This window comes from Macaca mulatta, chromosome 6 (assembly GCF_049350105.2).
Source record: "Macaca mulatta isolate MMU2019108-1 chromosome 6, T2T-MMU8v2.0, whole genome shotgun sequence".
Taxonomy (NCBI): Eukaryota; Metazoa; Chordata; class Mammalia; order Primates; family Cercopithecidae; genus Macaca; species Macaca mulatta.
Genome location: NC_133411.1, coordinates 94,944,305 through 94,968,248, shown reverse-complemented (window position 1 = coordinate 94,968,248; position 23,944 = coordinate 94,944,305).

The window sequence follows — 23,944 nt, the reverse complement described above, 5'->3', positions numbered from 1 at the left end:
TGGCTTGTTGATGATGCTTAGCTAAGGAGACACTTCCTTTCAGATTCTGTCTTCCAAACCCCAGGGCTCTGTTCTGGGCAGTTCAGCCTAATGGAATTAAGCCTGACATGTTTCAACTCTATTTCTTGATAAAATAAACATAAAACAATGGTTTAGATTTCGAATAAAACTTTTGAAGCATGGGGAACTCTAACTTTCCTGTTCTTTGCACATCTGTAAATAAAGTGCATAAAAGAGGAACACAACAGGATAAATCAACATAAATTTGAAATCCACTGCAGCATATTAAATGGCGCAGTCCCACTCAAAGAGAGGCTGACCCTGAGGCTTCGTGCAGTTTGAAGCTAATTGTTTTCGTCAGGATGGGAACGTCTGGAAGTCCATGGCTGTATCCCACCAGTAAGGCTCCAGTAACTGAGCCGGCCCACAGAGAATGGGCCCACTTTGTAGCGACACAGCGGGCTCAGACACCACCTATTCTGCTCTCCAAACTGTCATGCATAACAACTTTATTGTGCTAAATTGAACTTGAAAGCAACCAAAGGCTATGAGAAGGAGAGGCTATGAGAAAAGCGTGCTGTCAGCGCTGGCAAAGGCTGACCTGGAAAGTAGGCTCAGAGACAGGGGAATAAAAGACCAGGCCCCATGAACACAGCATATTGTTTCATTTTAAAGTATGATTCCCATACCAGAGAAAGTAGCAAATGTAATGTAAATTTATTTAAATAGATTCGACCGCTTAAAAGTTTGCCAGCCGCTCTTATCCAACTTTCCCAGCTCTCTGATTCGTTACTTACAGTGGGAATATAATGACATATAGTCATCATTGTAACAGCTTCTTTGCAGGGGCACAATGATGATTAATAGCCAGCAGCAAATTTTCACATGGGCTCTGAAGCACTATGGCATTAAGCAGCCAAACAGTCCCAAATCCCCCTTTTCTGTTCCGCTGAAAAGTCCCCTCCTTGTACCTTCCAGATAGGAACAAAGCCTATCTTAATTCCAATCAGCTTTTCGTCATTCAAAGGGACCTTCTCTTTTTCATAATTGATTCATGTGCATTTTTTAGTGTTCCACTGAGCTGAAGCCACTTTTCTCCTTTTCTCTGTTCTGTCCCCACACCCGCACCCCTTTTTTTGAGGGGGTGAGGAGTGGGAAACATTTCAACAACAACAACAACAGTAAAAAATGGTGTGGTAGTTTTCCCCCTAAATATTTGCTAAATAGATTTCTCAATTAGTATTAGCTTTACACTTAAAGGGCTTAAAACAAAAATTAACTCCTGGATTTCTTTTTTTGTTGGAAGTGGTTTTGGTTATAAAAATATGAGCTTACTGAAATAGCTCTGGTGGAGTCCCACAATCATGTTCGGTTTCACTGGGAGAGTTTGAGTAGCTTTCCTTCCCACTAGAGACTCACAGCTGGAGTGAGGACGGAGTCTCTGGCTTCAGACACATTCTTTTTCCTCCTCTGTGCTGGTAGCCATCAAAAAAGGAACAAGTGACCAAAATGAAAGGCGGAAATGCACACCTCCTAACCCACTCTGTCCTTCTTAAGTATCATTTTTCCCCATAGTAATCTTACATTATAATTATTAGCAGAAGCTCCTGTGCTATTTGTGGAAGTGCTCTCTCTCATCTATAGTTTTCACCTCCGGTGATAACGACACAAACAACATCAACCGGTGCTGTCTTGGAAAAAGATTTCCACCCGCAAATTCATTTGTGTTTCTATGACAATACAATGGCCATAGAGCACAGTTTTAGTAGATATATTTTAGTAGATATACTTTAGTAGATATTTGTTTACATTCCTTATAAATCTGATCTCATTTTTCTATATGAGTAGGGTGACCACACATCCCTGTTTTCTCAAGACAAGCTTTATTTTTGCCTATTGTCCTTACATAATTATCAACAGTACCTCCTTTCACCCTAAAAAATATCCTGATTTGAACAATTTGAAAAACTCATGCCTTTTTGCTATTAAAATGGCCCCAAATGACTTCTACAAACCCAAAGTGTGGGCTGTCTCCTACCCAGGTGACTGGGGACTGCCTTATGCCATCCCAGTTTAGGGGAAAGAATCAAACTTGGAAACCCTGCTGCCGATGTAGAAGCATCGACTTTTGTCTCGCCCACTTTGAAGAGGTCAGTTGACCCTATACAGCTTCTTTGATATGTGACAGAAAGGAGGTCATTTGCTGAAATGAAAGACACATTACAAACCAGATTTTAAGTGTGACTCTTTCCTTCAGCTGGGTCACAGTTCTTACTTTGAGCCAGAGCAATACACTTTACCGGTCAGATAAAAATACTCTGCCATATTTTAGAATAATGGCCTTTCTTATGCTTTGGTGTCTCCAAATGGTTAAATGAAGAATATATCCAATTGACAGGAGGAATTCTGTTCATCATTTTTACTCTAGTGCTTATGTCGTCTCATAAAAAAGCAATATGTGAAAATGGCATCATGTATCTCTATTGTATTTTTCATTTAAAAATCTCAAACAGGTGAGTCTAATCCAGTCTGGGTTATAGGACGAAAGACTCTCAGAGTGTTACAAATCCCTGGGGCAATGTCCCTAAGGGCTGGACTTTGCATGTGGATTACCAAGTTAACTGCGAGATGTGTAATATCATCTGTAGTCAGAAAACTCCCTCCTCCCTACATGGGGCAACCAAGGACATTCATATGTGTTGTTTATTATTGAAAGTATATGGGATAAATGGACCCCTGATATGCTAGTTTCAGAATAACTATGGCAGGACCTTAAAATTTACCACTTTCCATAAGACAATAGCTCATATTTAATTACTGGAAGGATAAACATGTAATATTTTTGACTCTGCCTTACTAGTTCTTTTAGAGGAGCATAGCTCCTTGATGAAGGCATTGTTCTAAGCCAAATCTGGACCTATCTAATCTTTATTCACACATTTTGTCCGCTTTCTTAGATCATTCTTTCAGAAATGAAAGGAGTGGGGTATATGAAAGATATTTTCTGATGCACTCTTTTTTAAAAAAATACTTTTTATGGTTGTGCATTTATTTGTGAAGTGAATGTTTAGAAAACTTTAAAACCAATTCTACCATTCTGTTCTTCTTTGATGGTGATACCCAATTGTTCTGTTTAACAGGATGATGGAATTGGTTACCACTGAAGTCCAACTCTTGGAAATTACTCTGTATTTTTAGGCCCTAGATGTTTATAAGTCTATGGGAATCTAACAAGGAGAATTGGTTGCCCGTAACAATTCTTTCTATTATCTCGCAGGTGGCTGTGTCCATTCTTAAACTTTTGGCTCATCTTACTAGTTCTTTTACAAAGATGCAGATATTTCTTAAAAGTGGTTGAAAGATTAGGGACTTTGTGCCTGATGTGCTGGAATACGTCTGAGTTCTGTTAAATCTGATTTAAACATATTAAATCAAATCTTTTCTGATGTATTCTTATGCCCTCATTTTCATGTAATGTTACTACTGTGAAGAAGTGTAATTAAGACTTTGATATGAGCCTTCACAGTCTAAAGAGTGCTTCAGTGACAACAGTTTTATTAGATTATGGTGATGGGCCTGGCTGTGAAATTCCCACATTCATGAAGGACTCTGCTTTTTACTGGCTAAAAACGGGATTTTAAAATGCAATGACCTTTGGGACTCTCAGATAAGTTGCCTCTTCAACCCTGAGGTTATTTGATGAATTGCTGGGGACATACAGAAGGATGGATTAATGAATGCTATGCTCATCTTGTCTACTGGCACCATCTGAGGGACTGAAGATCACGGTGCCTCTTTAGACTTTGGTTTGAAATTACAATGTTACCCCCTGCTTTGCTCTAGGAACTCCATCCTCTCCACTCCATCACTCTCTATTATCTCTAGAATGCCATAAAGCACTCACAGTTATTTTTCCTCATAGTGGAAAATCTCTTTATACAAACTATATAAACCGAGGCCCACTATCCTTATACAGTCAGGGCCAACTCCTTTCCCACCAAAGACTAATTCTGCCTGAATGCCCAGGATAGTTATTTCATGTACATACACTATCCGTACCTTAATCCCAAGCCAGCTAAATATATATGTCATACCTGAGGTGGTTGTTTTTATTACCTGATGCCTACATTTAGAAATACAAAATCTCTTAATTGGTTCTTGTCCTAATTTTTTTATATACTCAAGCTTTTCAGGGCTTTACTCTGATTTTCCATATATTTCTTTTCCAGTTTTACTTGCTAACAGAACTCTGGTTTCTTTTCAGATACCATGCAAAAAATAGGCTCAGAGAAGGTATACATATGCCCATGAGTCATAATTGGTCTATCCCTTTCATCATAATTCCATTCTCCTTTGCCAGGGATTGGTTTAGGGACGGGCATGTGACTCATTCACCAAATGAACATAAAAAGTTGTGGAAGATTTTCCTTTTGTTAAAAAAAAAAAAAAAAGAGAGAGAGAGACTAACTCATGAGGAAAATCTCATGCTCCTCCATGTTTTTAAATCTTGTTTCATTGTATTTCATGAGGATGGGGCCTTGGAGTTGTGGCAACAATAACAGAGAAGCCAAGAGAATCCTATAAAAGCTGACCCAGAGATGTGACATTCGTGAGATGTTAATTAACCAACTTGGAAACTGTCACTTCTAGACTTCTTGTTATATGAAATAATAAACCCCTATTATTCAAGTCATACCTTGTTGGGAATTCTGTTACTTGCAACCCAAAGTACAGTAACTGAATCCCTCACCTTCTCTTTCACCAGTTATTTCTTTCTTAGTGCACATACCTTTTCTAGCTTCTCTCAGTCAACTTGATAGGATAATAGAACTCAGACTATTGTAGTTGGCAACACGTAGATATCACCTCATTAAATCAAATTTAATATACTTAATTTACTGTAGAGGAAACGAACCTAGGAAGCCACAAAAATTAATCTACAGTCATACAGGCAGTCTAGTCTCAACAGAATTAGAGTAAAATTCTGGTTTTCTGAATTGCAGTTAAGTCTCTCTACAACAATTTGGTCCAATTTCCCCTATTACTCTGCACTCCCTCAATCCAGCCATAGCTCATTAAAAATTGGCATGCTGTACATCTTATATATGAAGTACATAAGACAGGCCGAGCTCAATGGCTCACACCTGTAATCCCAGCACTTTGGGAGGCTGAGGTGGGTGGATCACTTGAAGTCAGGAGTTTGAGACCAGCCTGACCAACATGGTGAAACCTCATCTCTACTAAAAATACAAAAATTAGCTGGGCCTGGTGTCACATGCCTTTAGTCCCAGCTACTCAGGAGGCTGAGACAGGAGAATTGCTTGAACCCAGGAGGCAGAGCTGCAGTGAGCCAAGATTTCACCACTGCACTTCAGCCCGGGTGACAGAGCAAGACTCTGTTTCAAAAATGTAAAAAATAATAATAAAAATAAAGTACATGAGATAAATCTTATCTACAAAAAAAATAGATAAAGCATACATCCATACATACACCCAATTTGTCAAAGGAATTTAGTCATCAAAGGACACTTTCATGGACTCCTAGGAAGATCGCTATATCACAGTTTCCCCAGAACTAAGATGTCTTTATTTAAATATTATTTGGTAATCTCCACATCATTTTGTGTGTTTTGCATATTGAATTTGTAAGGTCCTAATTTCAGATATATAAAATATATACAATGCACTGATATCTGGGAAAAATGCACAAGAGGTGAGTTGTTCAAATCTATCCATATCATCCATTCTAAAATTTGGAGATACGACTCAGAATCCTAGGCCAGTTAATTGTACATTAAGTGTTGTGCATGCCTTCACATTCTGGTGAGCAATGAGGGAGAAGTGATAGACAAGACAGCGAGAGATGGGCTGCTCTTTAGCCCTTGCATTTTGGGACCAGGCAGGTTCTGGGTTGTTTTTCATTGCTGTTTGCTCACAGTTCCAGAATAACACTGATTTTTTTTTAATGTGAGGTATTAATATTTTGGACAGCAATGCCTCTTGATGGCTATTACAGTAAATTCCAGCAGCCAGTATAATCAACGCAAAGTGAGATGGGCTGTTTAATCAATTAAATTAAACATAGTTTAATGCACAGAAGAGTTCATTTTTGAAAATTATTTTTTTAAATTGTGGTAAGATATACATAACATATTGCTTACCATTTTCATTATTTTTTAGTGTACAGTTCAGGGGCATTAAGTACATTCACATTGTGCAACCATCACCACCATCCATCCACAGAACTTTTTACATCTTGCAGAACTGAAACTCTGTACCCATTAAACAATAACTCTCCATTAACCCCTCCCACCAGCCCCTGGTACCTACCATTCTACTATCTGTTTCTCTCATACACTATTTGTCCTCTTGTGACTGGCTTATTTCACTTAGCATAAAGTCTTCAAGCATATGTCAGAATTTTCTTCCTTTTTAATGCTGAATAATATTTCATTGTATGTATACACCCCATTTTGTTTATCTGTTCCTCCATCAGTGAACACTTGAGTTGCTTCCACCTTTTGGTGATTGAGAATAACGCTGCTATGAGCATGAGTGGTATGGTCTGGTTCTGTGCCCGCACCCAACTCTCATCTTGCATTGTAATCTGAGTATGTTGGGGGAGGGACCTCAGGGAGGTGATTAGATCATGGGGACAGTCCCCTATGCTGTTCTTATGATAGGGAGTGAGTTCTCTCTGAGATCTGCTGGTTTTACAAGGGGCTTTTCCCCCTTTGCTTGACACTTCTCCACCCTGCTGCCATGTGAAGAAGGGCATGTTTGCTTCCCCTTCTACTATGGTTGTAAGTTTCCTGAGGCCTCCCCAACCACTGAACTGTGGGTCAATTAAACCTCTTTCTTTTATAAGTCACCCAGTCTCTGGTATGTCTTTATTAGTATCATGAGAATGGACTAATACAATGAGTATACAAATATCTCACTGTGTCCCTGATTTCAATTATTTTGGGTACATACCAGAAGTGTTATTGCTGATCATATGGTAATTATATTTTTTAATTTTCTGAAGGAACAATGTGTTGTTTTCCATAGCAATTATAGCATTTTACATCCCCACCAGTAGTGCACAAGAGTTCTGATTTCTCTACGTTCTTGCCAACATGTATTATTTTCTGTTTTTTTGTTTTGTTTTGTTTTGTTTTTAATAAGAGCTGTCCTCATGGGTGTGAAATTTTATCTCATTGAGGTTTTGATTTGCATTTCCCTGATAATTAGTGATTTTGAACACCTTTTAATGTGTTTATTGGCCATTTGTGTATCTTTGGAGAAATATCTATTCAATTTCTTTTCCATTTTTTGAATTAGGTTATTTGGGTTTTGTTTCGGTTGTGTTTTAGAATTTCTCTGTCAATTCTTGAAACAAATCCCTTATCAGATATTTGATTTGCAAATATTTCCCCCCCATTTGGTGGGTTACCTTTTTACTCTGTGGATAGTGTCCTTTGATGCATACTTTTTCGTTTTGATGAGGTCAAATTATTTTATATTTTCTTTTGTTGCTTGTTTCTTTGGTATGATATCTAAGAAATCATTGCCAAATTCAATGTGAAGCTTTTCCTGTATGCTTTCTTCTAAGAGTTTTATAGTTTTAGCTCTTACATTTATGTCATTGATTTATTTGGAGTTATTTTTGTATACAGTGTTAGAATATAATGTTGTCAAAAATTTTTGTATGTAACATTCTTTTGCATGTGGATATACAGTTTTCCTAGCACCACTTGTTGAAAAGAAAAGTCAGTTCATTTTAATTTCATGTCATTAGTGCACTTTGCTGAGTACAGGGTAATCTAGATACAATAGAATCAGTATTACAGTTAGCTACTGGATTTGAATCCCAAACATGCCACTTGTTAGCAGTGACACTGAGTAATTCACTTAAGTGCCTGAACCATAGCTTTCTGATCTTCACTCTATTATTCATACACTCATATTTGCCAGGTTCTATGTTAGCTTATGGAAATCCAGTAGTTGACAAGACAAGAAAACTCCAATTCTCATGGAACTTACGTTACAGTAATATGTCAAGTAGGAGTGGAATATACAATTCCTACTTCTTAGAGTTGCTGTGAGGATGAAACGAGGGAAACCAAAGCACATAACAAACAATTGTATCCCCAAAATATTAATTCCCTTTACCTTGTTTCCATAATCCATAGTCATGATGACCATACATGGTTGTTTAAAAGTTAATGCACAAATTATTTTTATTTTTATTATTATACTTTAAGTTCCGAGGCACATATGCACAGTGTGCAGGTTTGTTACATAGGTACACATGTGCCGTGTTGGTTTGCTGCACCCATCAATTTGTCATTTACATTAGGTATTTCTCCTAATGCTATCTCTCCCCCAGCCCCCTACAGGCCCCAGTGTGTGATGTTCCCTTCCCTGTGTCCATGTGTTCTCATTGTTCAACTCCCACTTGTAAGTGTGAACATGCACTTCTTCTTGTGTGACTTTGCTGAGAATAATGGTTTCCAGTTTCATCCATGTCCCTGCAAAGGATATGAACTCATTGTTTTTTATGGTTGCACACTATTCCATGGAAAAGTTAATGCACAAATTCTATGACACATTTTCCATCAAGAGGTGGCATTGTTCTGCTTGTGACTAAGATGCAATAACAAGGACCGGGTTTTCCTTCCCATCTGAAACAACAGTAATGAGAAGTGAAAAAAGGAAAACCAAAACTTTGAAACAACAGTTTATAAGACACTGGACATCAGATAATGAAGGGCAGATATCCCTGAGAGATCAGGAAAAAAATGAGATGAGCCTCATGTTTGCTCCAGCTTAGTAACTCAAAAGAGTTTATAAGCTGTGTCATTAAAAAGGGGAAACCAAGGCAGAGCTCATTGGACTCCTTGTGTTGAGGAAATGTAGTTGAAAGTCTGGGGAGATCAAGGCAACTGGTACCACAAGGTGGAGCACCAAAAAGGAGAGAGCTATACAGAGAAAGAAATCCAGAGATCTGCAGAGTGTGGCCTTCGAGTATTCAGGCAAACACTGATCAGCCAGTACATGCATGGAACTAGCTGAGGCCAAGGGAAAAACATCCCAGAAGACTAGAAGATACAGTGCCTGGCACTCTCACAGGGCAAGGAATAGTGTCTATTCCCACCAACCAGACTAGAAAACTGTATAATTCTAAAGGCCTGGGGTACAATACTTAGAAGGGTCTTGTGTCAGGAATGAGGCATAGTTGGCCCTAGACTAAATGTTGTTTTGGTCCCATTAATGAAGCTCAAAAGCAAGATCCAAGAGAATCAACTGTTTCCAAAGACTTTGACTGCGTCCAAGTACAAAGCTCAAGAACCAAAAAATATGCAGCATCCAACAAAGGAAAATTCACAATGTCTAGTATTCAGTCCAAAATTATCAGGTGTATTCAAAAGGGAGGAATATAACTCATAATAAAGACAAAAAACAAACAAACAAACAAACAAATGAAACTGACCTAAAATGGACAGAAATGTTAGAGTTAGAAGACAAGACATTAGAACAGTTTTTATAACTGTATTCTAGGTGTTCCAAAAGTTAGTTAGAGACAGGGAAGATAAAAAATACAAAAAACAAACCAGACATCCAAAGATTAAAAACCTGTAATATCTGACATGGAAAATACACTGATGGCCTTGATGGCAGATTAGGCATTACAGAAAATGATATTGATAAACTCAAAAACATGCGATATAAACTATTAAAAATGAAACACACATGGAAAAAAGCAATTTTTTTTTTTAAAACAAGAGCATCAGTGATCTGTGTGATAACTTCAAAAGGCTTAATATATGTGTAGAGTCCCTCAAGAAGGGGAAGAATCAAGTAAATATTTGACAAAATGGCAGGTGGGACATTTTCTAAATTTGACGAAAACTATCCAAAAATCTATATGGACCCCAAGCACAAGAAATATGAAGAAAACTACACTAATCAAATTGTTCAAAACCAGTGATGAAAAAATTCTTAAAAGCAGCCAGAGAAAAAAGGCACCTTTTACTGAGGAAAAAACATAAGGCTGGCTGCTTTTAAGAATTTGTCACCCACAAACATGTGCTTCAAAAAAGTTAAAGAAATTCTTTAAGGAAGAAGAAAAATGAGACCAGATGTAAATGAAATGTAGTGGACATGGCTATTTCATGAATCTTTTTTCTTATTATTTAAATCTCTTAAAGATAATTGACCTGACAATTGATTTGTATATAGTATATAAAACACTTTCAAAACTCAACAGTAAAAAAAAAACAGAATTGGAAAATGTGTGCAAAGTACATGAATAGTCATTTCACTGAAGCGGATATAGGCAAATAGTCACATGAAAAGATGTTTAACATCATTAATCATTAGGAAAAAGCAAATTAAAACCATAATGAGTAAATCAGAATGGCTAAAATAAAAAACAGCACCAAATGTTGATGAGAATACAGAGAAATTAGATTACTCATACATTTCTCATAGGCATGTAGAATGGTAAACCATTCTGAAAAATAGTATAAAAGTTTCTCAAAAACTAAACAATCACTTACCATACAATCCAGCAATTACACTCTTGGGCATTTATCCCAGAGAAATGAAAATGTGCATTCATACTACAACCTGTACACAATGCTCATAGCAGCTTTGTTTATAATAGTTCCAAACTGGAAACAACAATGTTTCCTTCAGTAAATGAGTAGTTAAATAAATTGTGGTATATTCATATCATGGAGTACTAACTAACATTAAAAAATGAAAGTATTACAGATACACATCACAATTTTGATGGTTCAAAGCAATCATGGTGAGTGAAAAGAAATCTAACCTTAAAAAGTCACATACTCTATGACATTTATAAATGTAAAAAGTATGAAAATGGAGAACAGATTCATGGTTGCCAGAGGTTAGGGATAATGGGGGAAAGGGGTGGGTGTGACTATCAAGGGGGTAGTGCAGCAAGAAATTTATTTGTGATGTTTCAGTAGTTCCATATCTTGACTGTAGCTGTGGTTAAATAAATCTATACATTTGATAATATGGCATAGAATTATCTACCAATGTCAAGTTTCTGGTTTTGATATTTTACTATAGCTATGTAAGATGTAATCATTGGAGGAGAGTGGGGAAAAGATACACAAGAAGTGTCTGTACTATTTTTGCAACTTCCTATGAATCTATAATTATTCCAAAATTAAAAGCAAAAAGAATCTACTATTATGAGAATGAAAATACAAGCCACACATTGAAAGAAAATTTTTGCAAAGCATATGCTTGACAAAAGACTTGTATCCAGAATATACATAGATTTCTCAAACCTCAATAATAAGAAAAAATACCTAATTAAAAATAGGCAAGATTCAAACACACTTCATCAAAGAAGATATATTGATGACACTAAAGCACATGGAAAGATGCTCAACACTATTAGTCATGTGGGAAATGCAAATCAACAGTACAATGAAATCCAATACTCTCCTATTATTAAAAATCTTCTCATAGCAAGTGTTGGTGAGGAGTGGAAATCTAATATATTCTAATATCTTGGTGGTAATGTAAAATGTTGTGGCCACTTTGGAAAACAGTTTAACAGTTTCTTAAGAAGTTAAACATACACTTATCATGTGATTCAGTCAATTCACTTGGTAAAATGAAGCTCAAGAGAAGTGAAAGCATATAGTCGTTCAAAGGATTGTTCATAAATGTTGATGACAGCTTTATTTGTAGTAGCTACAAACTGGAAAAGATCCAAATATCCGTAACATTTGAAAGGATAAACAAATTGTTGAATATCTATGCAAAAGAATACTACTCCATGTGAACACAGAATTAACGACTGATGTGAACAACATGGATGAATATTAAACATAATTTTACTGAAGGAAAGAAGCCAAAGAATACATCTTGTAGGATTCAATTTACATAAAATCAATACTGATAGAATCTAGATCAGTAGTTGCCTAGAGTTGGGGAAGAGTAGAGTATTAAAATGGAGTATGAGAAAATTTTTGGAGCAATTGATAAGTTTGTTATCTTGGTTGTGGTGATTGTTTCGTGGATTTATACATTTGTCAAAACAAATAGTTCACCTCAATTTAACATTGTATGGTATTTTTTAAATAAAAATGTGGGACAGGTGTGGTATTTCATGCCTGTATTCCCAGCACTTTGGGAGGCTGAGGCAGGAAGATTGCTTGAGGCCAAGAGATCAAGACTAGCCTGGGAAACACAGGGAGACTCTATCTCTAAGAGAAATTTTAAAAAATTAGTTGAGTGTGATGGCACACACCTGTAGTCTTAGATATTCAGAAGGCTGAGGCAGCAGGATCACTTCAGCCCAGGAGTTCAAGCCTGCAGTGAACTATGATTGACCCAATGCGCGGTCCAGCCTGGGTGACAGAATGAGACCCTGTCTTCAAAAAACGAAACAAAACAAAACAAAACAAAACAAACAAAACCCAACATGTTAAACAATTAAGATGGAATTTACTTTCCTCCCCTTTGAGAATACCTCAACTATTAGGTTGGTGCAAAAGTAATTGCGGTTTTTGCCATTAAAATTAATGGCAAATAATAAAAGACTATGGCAGAATTGAAGTTGTGTGACCTCTTAGATGAGCTAAGGAAAGTCCTTGCAGCTTCCCCAAGTTTATTTTAGGACATTCATCTTTGGAACTGTCAGTCACCATGTAAAAAGTATGGCTACCCTGAGTTCATTCTGCTGGAGAGACCTCTTGTCAAGACCACATACAGAAACCATGAGACTAAGTAGAGATAAAAAATGCCCAAAGTTTGGGTGTGGTGGCTTATGCCTGTATCTCAGTGCTTTGGGAGGCTAAGGCAGGAGAGTGCACTATTCCACTCAGCCTGGGTGACAGCAAGATCCTGTCTCCAAAAATAAAAATAAAAAATAAATAAAAGAAATGCCCGTATAGCCTCCTACTGACAAGCTGTCTGAGGCCAGCATCTGACCGTAAGTTCAAGATTGAGATCTCGCACCAGAACTATCCACCTGAACCCTGAAAGTTGTTTTATACCATGAAGTCTTGGGATGATCTGTTACACAGAAAAAGATGACTAGAATGCTACCTATTCTTTTTTTCCCTGTTGATAGTATCACTTTTATTCGTTTCGGGAAAGAATGTGTTAACGAATGACTAGATGTGATTTGTGTTTTAAACCTTATTACAGCTTTCCATATAAGTGAATTCGCAAATCAGAAAAAATTATTTGTCATTGTATATGTCTTACTTTCAAGTTTAGAATAGAGCAACTCTATCTATGGATTAAGAAAATCACTGGTTTCATCTAAAACCTTCAAATTTAGCTGAAGTCAATCAACCAATCAAGAAAGTACTGAATGTTTGACTTTGTGGAGGATGCAGATGTCCGATCTGCCTTATTCAAAAAGGGTTTATCACCTGGGTGGTGAATAAAGGCATTTTTGCAGTAAGATGTTGTAGAATGTCTTCATGAAAGAGGAAGAACTTGAACTATAAATGAAAAATTGTCAATATCAGTTATTTGAATGATTTTAAATTACTTTTTTCATTTTGTCTCAAAGGAAAACTTTTTGTGCATGATTATCCTATTAATATTAAACCTCAGGAAATACAATCTAAGAACTCTTATTTGCTAACCAGACAATTTTTCCTCCCACTAGTTATCCACTTCCTTCAACTTAGGATATTCCTGAGTGTATATTTTTCAAACACTTCGTCAACTTTAATTTGAAATAATCTTAGCAATGGGACTATGGCAATCCAGCTAATGGGAGGATGAACAGGGCTGCTGCTTCACGCAATCATATTGGGAGGTGATAGATTTGATATAAATAGTGGTTAATAGCATTAACCTGTGTTAGGTCTTGAAAACGATTTCCAATGTTTTCATGTTCAAAATTTATACAAGGGTAGTATCTAACTTTGTACTCAGGCAATCCATAGCCACGGCAGGAAGCAAAGCCCTGGAATGTGTATTTTGAAAGCCGTTATGTACTGTTTAATGCTTTTAGAAAGTTTCTGTCTAGTAAACTGAGTGGTGTTCTGTCTAGTAAACCAGTGGTATTTGTTGGAGACTGCCTGAACCAGCTTGCACAGGCCAAAGTTATCACTTCTTTCCGATTCCACAGTCAGTGACATCACTTGGGAAGCTTAAAACTAGCCATGGTGGGAGTATTTACACCACAGAAATGACAAATGCTCCAAGTCAAGCCTCTCCCTCACCCCTCCTTCCACCCCATAACATATTGTTAAATATTGTTAAAAAAAAAAAACCCAGTACAACTCTTGTTATACTTCCAATTCTTTAGATACAATTCAATTTCAGTGGATTTCTCTGAGTTGGGACTGGTTTGAAAGGTGATGAATTGTATTTATTTGTGAGGCCAGTGCTAAATGGGAGGGGGTAAGAGTGAATTCCTGGGAAGTAAAATAATCAGGTTGTTTTCAAAGCAGTATTTCATACACACACACACACACACACACACACACACACACACACACACACACACACACACACACCACTTTTCCAGTCTCTGCCAATCCTCATGGGACAAAAAGCTGAACTCCTGATGTCTGCAAGAGACAAAAGTAGGAAGCAATGTCCAGTTGGGCGGTAAGAGTCAGCATCACTGGCTCCCAGAGCACAGCAGAAGCAAAGCTAAACCTTCTGGATGGAAAAGTTTGTACAGATAAGAGGTTGGGCAAGCAAGATCCCAAAGGCAGGAGAGTGCCTATCATGAGAGGTCCTAACATCAGGAAAAGTTCTAAGTGGTTATGTGTGAAGATAGAACAAGTCAGTGTTAAATTAAATAATGAAGAAAGGAGTTGACAGAGAAAGAACATTAACTGTAATTAGGTAATACATTTTTATATTTTCCCTTTAATTAATATACTTTTAAAATACTGTATTTATATTAGTAAACATTTATGTTTACATATCACCATTTTAGGAAAAAAGCTATTTTTTTGTAGAGAAAACATTATGGGAAAATAGTTCTTCTCTGAATCCCTGTGTTGGCCACAGTGGGCTGTGAGGTGTTCTAATACTGCCTACTAAGAAGTAAATGGCCTCAGGGATAAACCCCGACCCATACAGAGTGACATCTAATGAAGAAGGAATTAAATTCTCTCTATGTCACGGTTTGAGAAAAAAAACTATTTTGTGGGAGAACTGGACTGAAAGAACATGAAGGATTGGGAAGAACCAGAACAATGTGAGGCTTCCTATAGTGGGGTGGTGGGGATTTGGGAATTTAGAAGTAGATTTAAACTATAATCAGAGATAAGCACCTCTCAATTATAACCATGTTTGGATTTTTAAAATGTAGAATCTAATGGTACCCATTGCATTGCTCTCCAAGCCTCTTTTATTTGGTTCTCCATTAATATTTATTTCTGTTTGGGTCTTGCTTGAATAAGTGTATCTGTTGCATAATTGAAATCTGTTCATCTGTAGGTTCTTTAAATAGAAGGTTGTATCAGAAGATTACAGCTCTTGACCATGAAAGTATACATGATGCAATAACATGTGTACAAGAGTAAGTGTGCAATTTGCAAACCTTTAACTCTGGTTTTCCAGTTGATAGGCCCAGGAGACAACATTAGTCCTTCATATCTGCTGTGTATTTTCCAAGTAGAGTTTCTCTGGGCTATTCCCTCCTGATACGTGCCACTTCCCTACACCTCTGCACGGTTTCCTCCTCTCATTGGCATTTACAGCTCCCAGGTTTATATCACTTATGGATTTCATTCATGTGCCATTTACCTTTTTTCCAAATAATTAAGCCCAAAATTACATTAGAGCTTGCTCAAGCTCCTTGCCACTTGGATAAATTATACATCATGACTTCTCCAGTCAATCACCATCTAGGATTTCCAACATTTACTCTATAAGTCGCTTTGTTTTATGTGATGTCTTCTCTGGCAGCCCTCAGAGGATGAGGCTACCCAGGAAATTACAATGAGGAAAACATAGAGTAGTTGATTTTTGTTTTAACTTTTCAACTTGCATATTCTTCCAGCGCCTCTTTTGTGGAAAAGAATATTATTATCCTTTTATATTACTGGTTAGTACTACTATTTTGGAAATCAGTAAAATGGAAAATATTTCCACTAATATTTCACTGAGGTTTAATTTATGTAAATAAATATGGAAATGATTTGCTTATATACTGCACTTTTATGAACAGTTCCAGTTTTTAAATTCAGGTAGATAACAGTTCTATTAGTTATTTTATTTTGTCTTTTTTTGAGACAGGGTCTCACTCTGTTACCCAGGCTGGAATGCAGTGATGCAAACACGGCTCACTGCAGCCTTGACCTTCTATGCTCAAGCAATCCTCCCACCTCTCAGCCTCCTGAGTAGGTGAGACTGCAGGCATGCACCACCACACTCAGCCAATTTGTTTTAATTTTTATTTTTGTAGAGATGGGGTCTCATTATGTTACCCAGGCAGATCTCCAACCTCTGGGCTCAAACAATCCTACTGCCTCGGCCTTCCAAAGTACTGGAATTACAGGTGTGAGCCACCATGCCTGGCCTAGTTGTCTTTTCTTTTTACCTTATTTGGAACTTGTCCAAATTTTGGTAAACATAGTAGTGTTTTTTCACTATTATATTCTCACTACCTAGAACATTGTCTGACATCTCCATAAATATTTGTTGAATAAATATTAAGAAAATTACTGGGTCAGGCACGGTGGCTCACACCAGTAACTTCAGCACTTTGGGAGGCCAAGATGGGCAGATCACCTGAGGTCAGGAGTTCAAGACCAGCCTGGCCAACATGGTGAAACACTGTCTCTACTAAAAAATGCAGAAATTAGCTGGGCGTGGTGGTGTGCACCTGTAATCCCAGCTACTGGGGAGGCTGAGGCAGGAGAATCGCTTGAACCCAGAAGGTGGAGGTTGCAGTGAGTCGAGATCTTGCCACTGCACTCCAGACTGGGTGACAGAGCAAGACCTTGTCTCAAAAAAAAAAAAAAAATAGAAAAAGAAAATTACTCACTAACAAGTTAATAAAAACTAGAACATAAGTTTTATAATATAGAAGCCCTGTCTATATTGTCTACTGATGTCCACACTACTTAGCAAGATGCCTTGGCAATATAGTATGTGTGCAATAAATAAGTGTCTTCAGTATTCCAGAAGATGTCATCTAAATAAAGCAGGTCTGCCAATCTTAGTGTGAGCTCCTTAGCAATTCTTTTAATTTTTTATTTTATTTTATTTTTTATTTTTTTGAGATGGAGTCTTGCTCTGTCGCCCAGGTTAAAGTGCAGTGGAGCAATCTCGGCTCACTGCAACCTCCGTCTCCTGTTTCAAGCAATTCTCCCTGCCTCAGCCTCCCAAGTAGCTGGGAGTACAGGTGCCCACCACCATGCCTGGCTAATTTTTGTATTTTTTTTTTTAGTAGAGATGGGATTTCACCATGTTGGCCAGGCTAGTTTCGAACTGCTGACCTCAGGTGATCCACCTGCCTCGACCTCCCAAAGTGCTGGGGTTACAGGTATGAGCCACCTCACCTTGCCAGCTCCTTAGCAATTTACATGACCAGTTATCTGGATCTCTGTTGTTTCTCAAGATAATCACTCTAGAAGACAATAGTAAATAAATACTCCTGAGTTTCTAGAAATCTAGCCCAAAGTAACTCTAAGAGACATTTTTTTCTTTAAGTTTTCTCTTTTTTTTTTCTTGGACATGTATGCAAATGTTGCTTTAAATTTCATAATATGTTTCTTATTACCTTAATATAAAATTGATAGTTTAGTTACTTACTTGCTACTTATTTAATTCCTCCCCATAGCCCCAAATATTCCAGTGTATTCAATATTAAGGAAAGATGTGCAACGTATTCTTTTTTTTTTTTAATTTATTTATTATTATTATACTTTAAGTTGTAGGGTACATGTGCATAACGTGCAGGTTTGTTACATATGTATACTTGTGCCATGCTGCTGTGCTGCACCCATCAACTCGTCATTTACATCAGGTATAACTCCCAATGCAATCCCTCCCCCCTACCTCCTCCCCATGAAAGGCCCCGGTGTGTGATGTTCCCCTTCCTGAGTCCGAGTGATCTCATTGTTCAGTTCCTACCTATGAGTGAGAACATGCGGTGTTTGGTTTTCTGTTCTTGTGATAGTTTGCTAAGAATGATGGATTCCAGCTGCATCCAAGTCCCTACAAAGGACTCAAACTCATCCTTTTTTATGGCTGCATAGTATTCCATGGTGTATATGTGCCACATTTTCTTAATCCAGTCTGTCACTGATGGACATTTGGGTTGATTCCAAGTCTTTGCTATTGTGAATAGTGCTGCAATAAACATACGTGTGCATGTGTCTTTATAGCAGCATAATTTATAATCCTTTGGGTATATACCTAGTAATGGGATGGCTGGGTCATATGGTACATCTAGTTCTAGATCCTTGAGGAATCGCCATACTGTTTTCCATAATGGTTGAACTAGTTTACAATCCCACCAACAGTGTAAAAGTGTTCCTATTTCTCCACATCCTCTCCAGCACCTGTTGTTTCCTGACTTTTTAATGATCGCCATTCTAACTGGTGTGAGATGGTATCTCATTGTGGTTTTGATTTGCATTTCTCTGATGGCCAGTGATGATGAGCATTTTTTCATGTGTCTGTTGGCTGTATGAATGTCTTCTTTTGAGAAATGTCTGTTCATATCCTTTGCCCACTTTTTGATGGGGTTGTTTGTTTTTTTCTTGTAAATTTGTTTGAGTTCTTTGTAGGTTCTGGATATTAGCCCTTTGTCAGATGAGTAGATTGCAAAAATTTTCTCCCATTCTGTAGGTTGCCTGTTCACTCTGATGGTAGTTTCTTTTGCTGTGCAGAAGCTCTTTAGTTTAATGAGATCCCATTTGTCAATTTTGGCTTTTGCTGCCGTTGCTTTTGGTGTTTTAGACATGAAGTGTTTGCCCATGCCTATGTCCTGAATGGTACTACCTAGGTTTTCCTCTAGGATTTTTATGGTATTAGGTCTAACATTTAAGTCTCTAATCCATCTTGAATTAATTTTCGTATAAGGAGTAAGGAAAGGATCCAGTTTCAGCTTTCTACTTATGGCTAGCCAATTTTCCCAGCACCATTTATTAAATAGGGAATCCTTTCCCCATTTCTTGTTTCTCTCAGGTTTGTCAAAGATCAAATGGCTGTAGATGTGTGGTATTATTTCTGAGGACTCTGTTCTGTTCCATTGGTCTATATCTCTGTTTTGGTGCCAGTACCATGCTGTTTTGGTTACTGTAGCCTTGTAGTATAGTTTGAAGTCAGGTAGCATGATGCCTCCAGCTTTGTTCTTTTGACTTAGGATTGTCTTGGAGATGCGGGCTCTTTTTTGGTTCCATATGAACTTTAAAGCAGTTTTTTCCAATTCTGTGAAGAAACTCCTTGGTAGCTTGATGGGGATGGCATTGAATCTATAAATTACCTTGGGCAGTATGGCCATTTTCACGATATTGATTCTTCCTATCCATGAGCATGGTATGTTCTTCCATTTGCTTATGTCCTCTTTTATTTCACTGAGCAGTGGTTTGTAGTTCTCCTTGAAGAGGTCCTTTACATCCCTTGTAAGTTGGATTCCTAGGTATTTGATTCTCTTTGAAGCAATTGTGAATTGAAGTTCATTCCTGATTTGGCTCTCTGTTTGTCTGTTACTGGTGTATAAGAATGCTTGTGATTTTTGCACATTAATTTTGTATCCTGAGACTTTGCTGAAGTTGCTTATCAGCTTAAGGAGATTTTGGGCTGAGACAATGGGGTTTTCTAAATATACAATCATGTCATCTGCAAACAGGGACAATTTGACTTCTTCTTTTCCTAACTGAATACCCTTGATTTCTTTCTCTTGCCTGATTGCCCTAGCCAGAACTTCCAACACTATGTTGAATAGGAGTGGTGAGAGAGGGCATCCCTGTCTTGTGCCAGTTTTCAAAGGGAATTTTTCCAGTTTTTGCCCATTCAGTATGATATTGGCTGTGGGTTTGTCATAAATAGCTCTTATGATTTTGAGGTACGTTCCATCAATACCGAATTTATTGAGCGTTTTTAGCATGAAGGGCTGTTGAATTTTGTCAAAAGCCTTTTCTGCATCAATTGAGATAATCATGTGATTCTTGTCTTTGGTTCTGTTTATATGCTGGATTATGTTTATTGATTTGTGAATGTTGAACCAGCCTTGCATCCCAGGGATGAAGCCCACTTGATCATGGTGGATAAGCTTTTTGATGTGTTGCTGAATTCGGTTTGCCAGTATTTTATTGAGGATTTTTGCATCGATGTTCATACGGGATATTGGTCTAAAATTCTCTTTTTTTGTTGTGTCTCTGCCAGGCTTTGGTATCAGGATGATGTTGGCCTCATAAAATGAGTTAGGGACGATTCCCTCTTTTTCTATTGATTGGAATAGTTTCAGAAGGAATGGTACCAACTCCTCCTTGTACCTCTGGTAGAATTCAGCTGTGAATCCATCTGGTCCTGGACTTTTTTTGGTTGGTAGGCTATTAATTGTTGCCTCAATTTCAGAGCCTGCTATTGGTCTATTCAGGGATTCAACTTCTTCCTGGTTTAGTCTTGGAAGAGTGTAAGTGTCCAGGAAATTATCCATTTCTTCTAGATTTTCCAGTTTATTTGCGTAGAGGTGTTTATAGTATTCTCTGATGGTAGTTTGTATTTCTGTGGGGTCGGTGGTGATATCCCCTTTATCATTTTTAATTGCGTCGATTTGATTCTTCTCTCTTTTCTTCTTTATTAGTCTGGCTAGTGGTCTGTCAATTTTGTTGATCTTTTCAAAAAACCAACTCCTGGATTCATTGATTTTTTGGAGGGTTTTTTGTGTCTCTATCTCCTTCAGTTCTGCTCTGATCTTAGTTATTTCTTGCCTTCTGCTAGCTTTCGAATGTGTTTGCTCTTGCTTCTCTAGTTCTTTTAATTGCGATGTTAGAGTGTCAATTTTAGATCTTTCCTGCTTTCTCTTGTGGGCATTTAGTGCTATAAATTTCCCTCTACACACTGCTTTAAATGTGTCCCAGAGATTCTGGTATGTTGTATCTTTGTTCTCATTGGTTTCAAAGAACATCTTTATTTCTGCCTTCATTTCGTTATGTACCCAGTAGTCATTCAGGAGCAGGTTGTTCAGTTTCCATGTAGTTGAGCGGTTTTGATTGAGTTTCTTAGTCCTGAGTTCTAGTTTGATTGCACTGTGGTCTGAGAGACAGTTTGTTATAATTTCTGTTCTTGTACATTTGCTGAGGAGTGCTTTACTTCCAATTATGTGGTCAATTTTGGAGTAAGTACGATGTGGTGCTGAGAAGAATGTATATTCTGTTGATTTGGGGTGGAGAGTTCTATAGATGTCTATTAGGTCTGCTTGCTGCAGAGATGAGTTCAATTCCTGGATATCCTTGTTAACTTTCTGTCTCGTTGATCTGTCTAATGTTGACAGTGGAGTGTTGAAGTCTCCCATTATTATTGTATGGGAGTCTAAGTCTCTTTGTAAGTCTCTAAGGACTTGCTTGATGAATCTGGGTGCTCCTGTATTGGGTGCATATATATTGAGGATAGTTAGCTCTTCCTGTTGAATTGATCCCTTTACCATTATGTAATGGCCTTCTTTGTCTCTTTTGATCTTTGATGGTTTAAAGTCTGTTTTATCAGAGACTAGTATTGCAACCCCTGCTTTTTTTTTTGTTCTCCATTTGCTTGGTAAATCTTCCTCCATCCCTTTATTTTGAGCCTATGTATGTCTCTGCGTGTGAGATGGGTCTCCTGAATACAGCAGACTGATGGGTCTTGACTCTTTATCCAGTTTGCCAGTCTGTGTCTTTTAATTGGAGCATTTAGTCCATTTACATTTAAGGTTAAGATTGTTATGTGTGAACTTGATCCTGCCATTATGATATTAACTGGTTATTTTGCTCGTTAGTTGATGCAGTTTCTTCCTAGCCTCGATGGTCTTTACATTTTGGCATGTTTTTGCAATGGCTGGTACCGGTTGTTCCTTTCCATGTTTAGTGCTTCCTTCAGGGTCTCTTGTAAGGCAGGCCTAGTGGTGACAAAATCTCTAAGCATTTGCTTATCTGTAAAGGATTTTATTTCTCCTTCACTTATGAAACTTAGTTTGGCTGGATATGAAATTCTGGGTTTAAAATTCTTTTCTTTAAGAATGTTGAATATTGGCCCCCACTCTCTTCTGGCTTGTAGAGTTTCTGCTGAGAGATCCGCTGTTAGTCTGATGGGCTTCCCTTTGTGGGTAACCCGACCTTTCTCTCTGGCTGCCCTTAAGATTTTTTCCTTCATTTCAACTTTGGTGAATCTGGCAATTATGTGTCTTGGAGTTGCTCTTCTCGAGGAGTATCTTTGTGGCGTTCTCTGTATTTCCTGGATTTGAATGTTGGCCTGCCCTACTAGGTTGGGGAAGTTCTCCTGGATGATATCCTGAAGAGTGTTTTCCAACTTGGTTCCATTTTCCCCCTCACTTTCAGGCACCCCAATCAGACGTAGATTTGGTCTTTTTACATAATCCCATACTTCTTGCAGGCTTTGTTCATTTCTTTTTCTTCTTTTTTCTTTTGGTTTCTCTTCTCGCTTCATTTCATTCATTTGATCCTCAATCGCTGATACTCTTTCTTCCAGTTGATCGAGTCGGTTACTGAAGCTTGTGCATTTGTCAGGTATTTCTCGTGTCATGGTTTTCATCTCTTTCATTTCGTTTAGGACCTTCTCTGCATTAATTACTCTAGCCATCAATTCTTCCACTTTTTTTTTCAAGATTTTTAGTTTATTTGCGCTGGGTACGTAATTCCTCCTTTAGCTCTGAGAAATTTGATGGACTGAAGCCTTCTTCTCTCATCTCGTCAAAGTCATTCTCCGTCCAGCTTTGATCCGTTGCTGGCGATGAGCTGCGCTCCTTTGCCGGGGGAGATGCGCTCTTATTTTTGGAATTTCCAGCTTTTCTGCCCTGCTTTTTCCCCATCTTTGTGGTTTTATCTGCCTCTGGTCTTTGATGATGGTGATGTACTGATGGGGTTTTGGTGTAGGTGTCCTTCCTGTTTGATAGTTTTCCTTCTAACAGTCAGGACCCTCAGCTGTAGGTCTGTTGGAGATTGCTTGAGGTCCACTCCAGACCCTGTTTGCCTGGGTATCAGCAGCAGAGGCTCAGTTGAAAATGCAGAAATCACCGGTCTTCTGTGTCGCTCTCGCTGGGAGTTGGAGACTGGAGCTCCTCCTATTCGGCCATCTTGCTCCGCCCCCCCCCCCAAGTCGATGTGCAACGTATTCTATGGCATCAATACCCACACATCTTCAATTCCAGAAAACCTAAGTTTGAAAACCATAATTTTGTAAGTGCAGAACTCTTAATCTTTTAAAAATGTTTTTTTTTCTTATTACAAAGTAATATATATTTACCTTAGGAAACTTACGCATCAATGATAAGTAAAAAGAAAAAAAATCACTCACATTTTCACCACGAAAAATAGACTTAGAATTTTGGTATATATCCTTCCTATTATATGTGTAATGTATGTATTTTATCGATATTATTACTGTATTACATATGATTTTGAAATTTACTTATTCTCCACTTAATTTACCACAAACGTTTTACCATGTTTACAATGTTCTTCACAAAATTATTTTAGTGACCTGGAATCTTCATTCCCCAGGTCATTGCATCACGGGTTTCTTCTTAGTTGTCAGATCTCAACCTTTTGGGCACCTTAGAAAGATTTTCCTTGATGACTGCACAGAGTGACTGCCACTCCCCACCCTCAGCTTTCTCCTATCCCTTTTGCTACTTATTTTTTGTTTCCATTAGTACCTCCTTGAAGCAGAGAAAGGGTCTTTATTCATTGTGTTATTCTCAATGCCTGAAACTTAGTAGGAGCTCAGTAAACATTTTTGAAAAAAATTAATACATGAATGA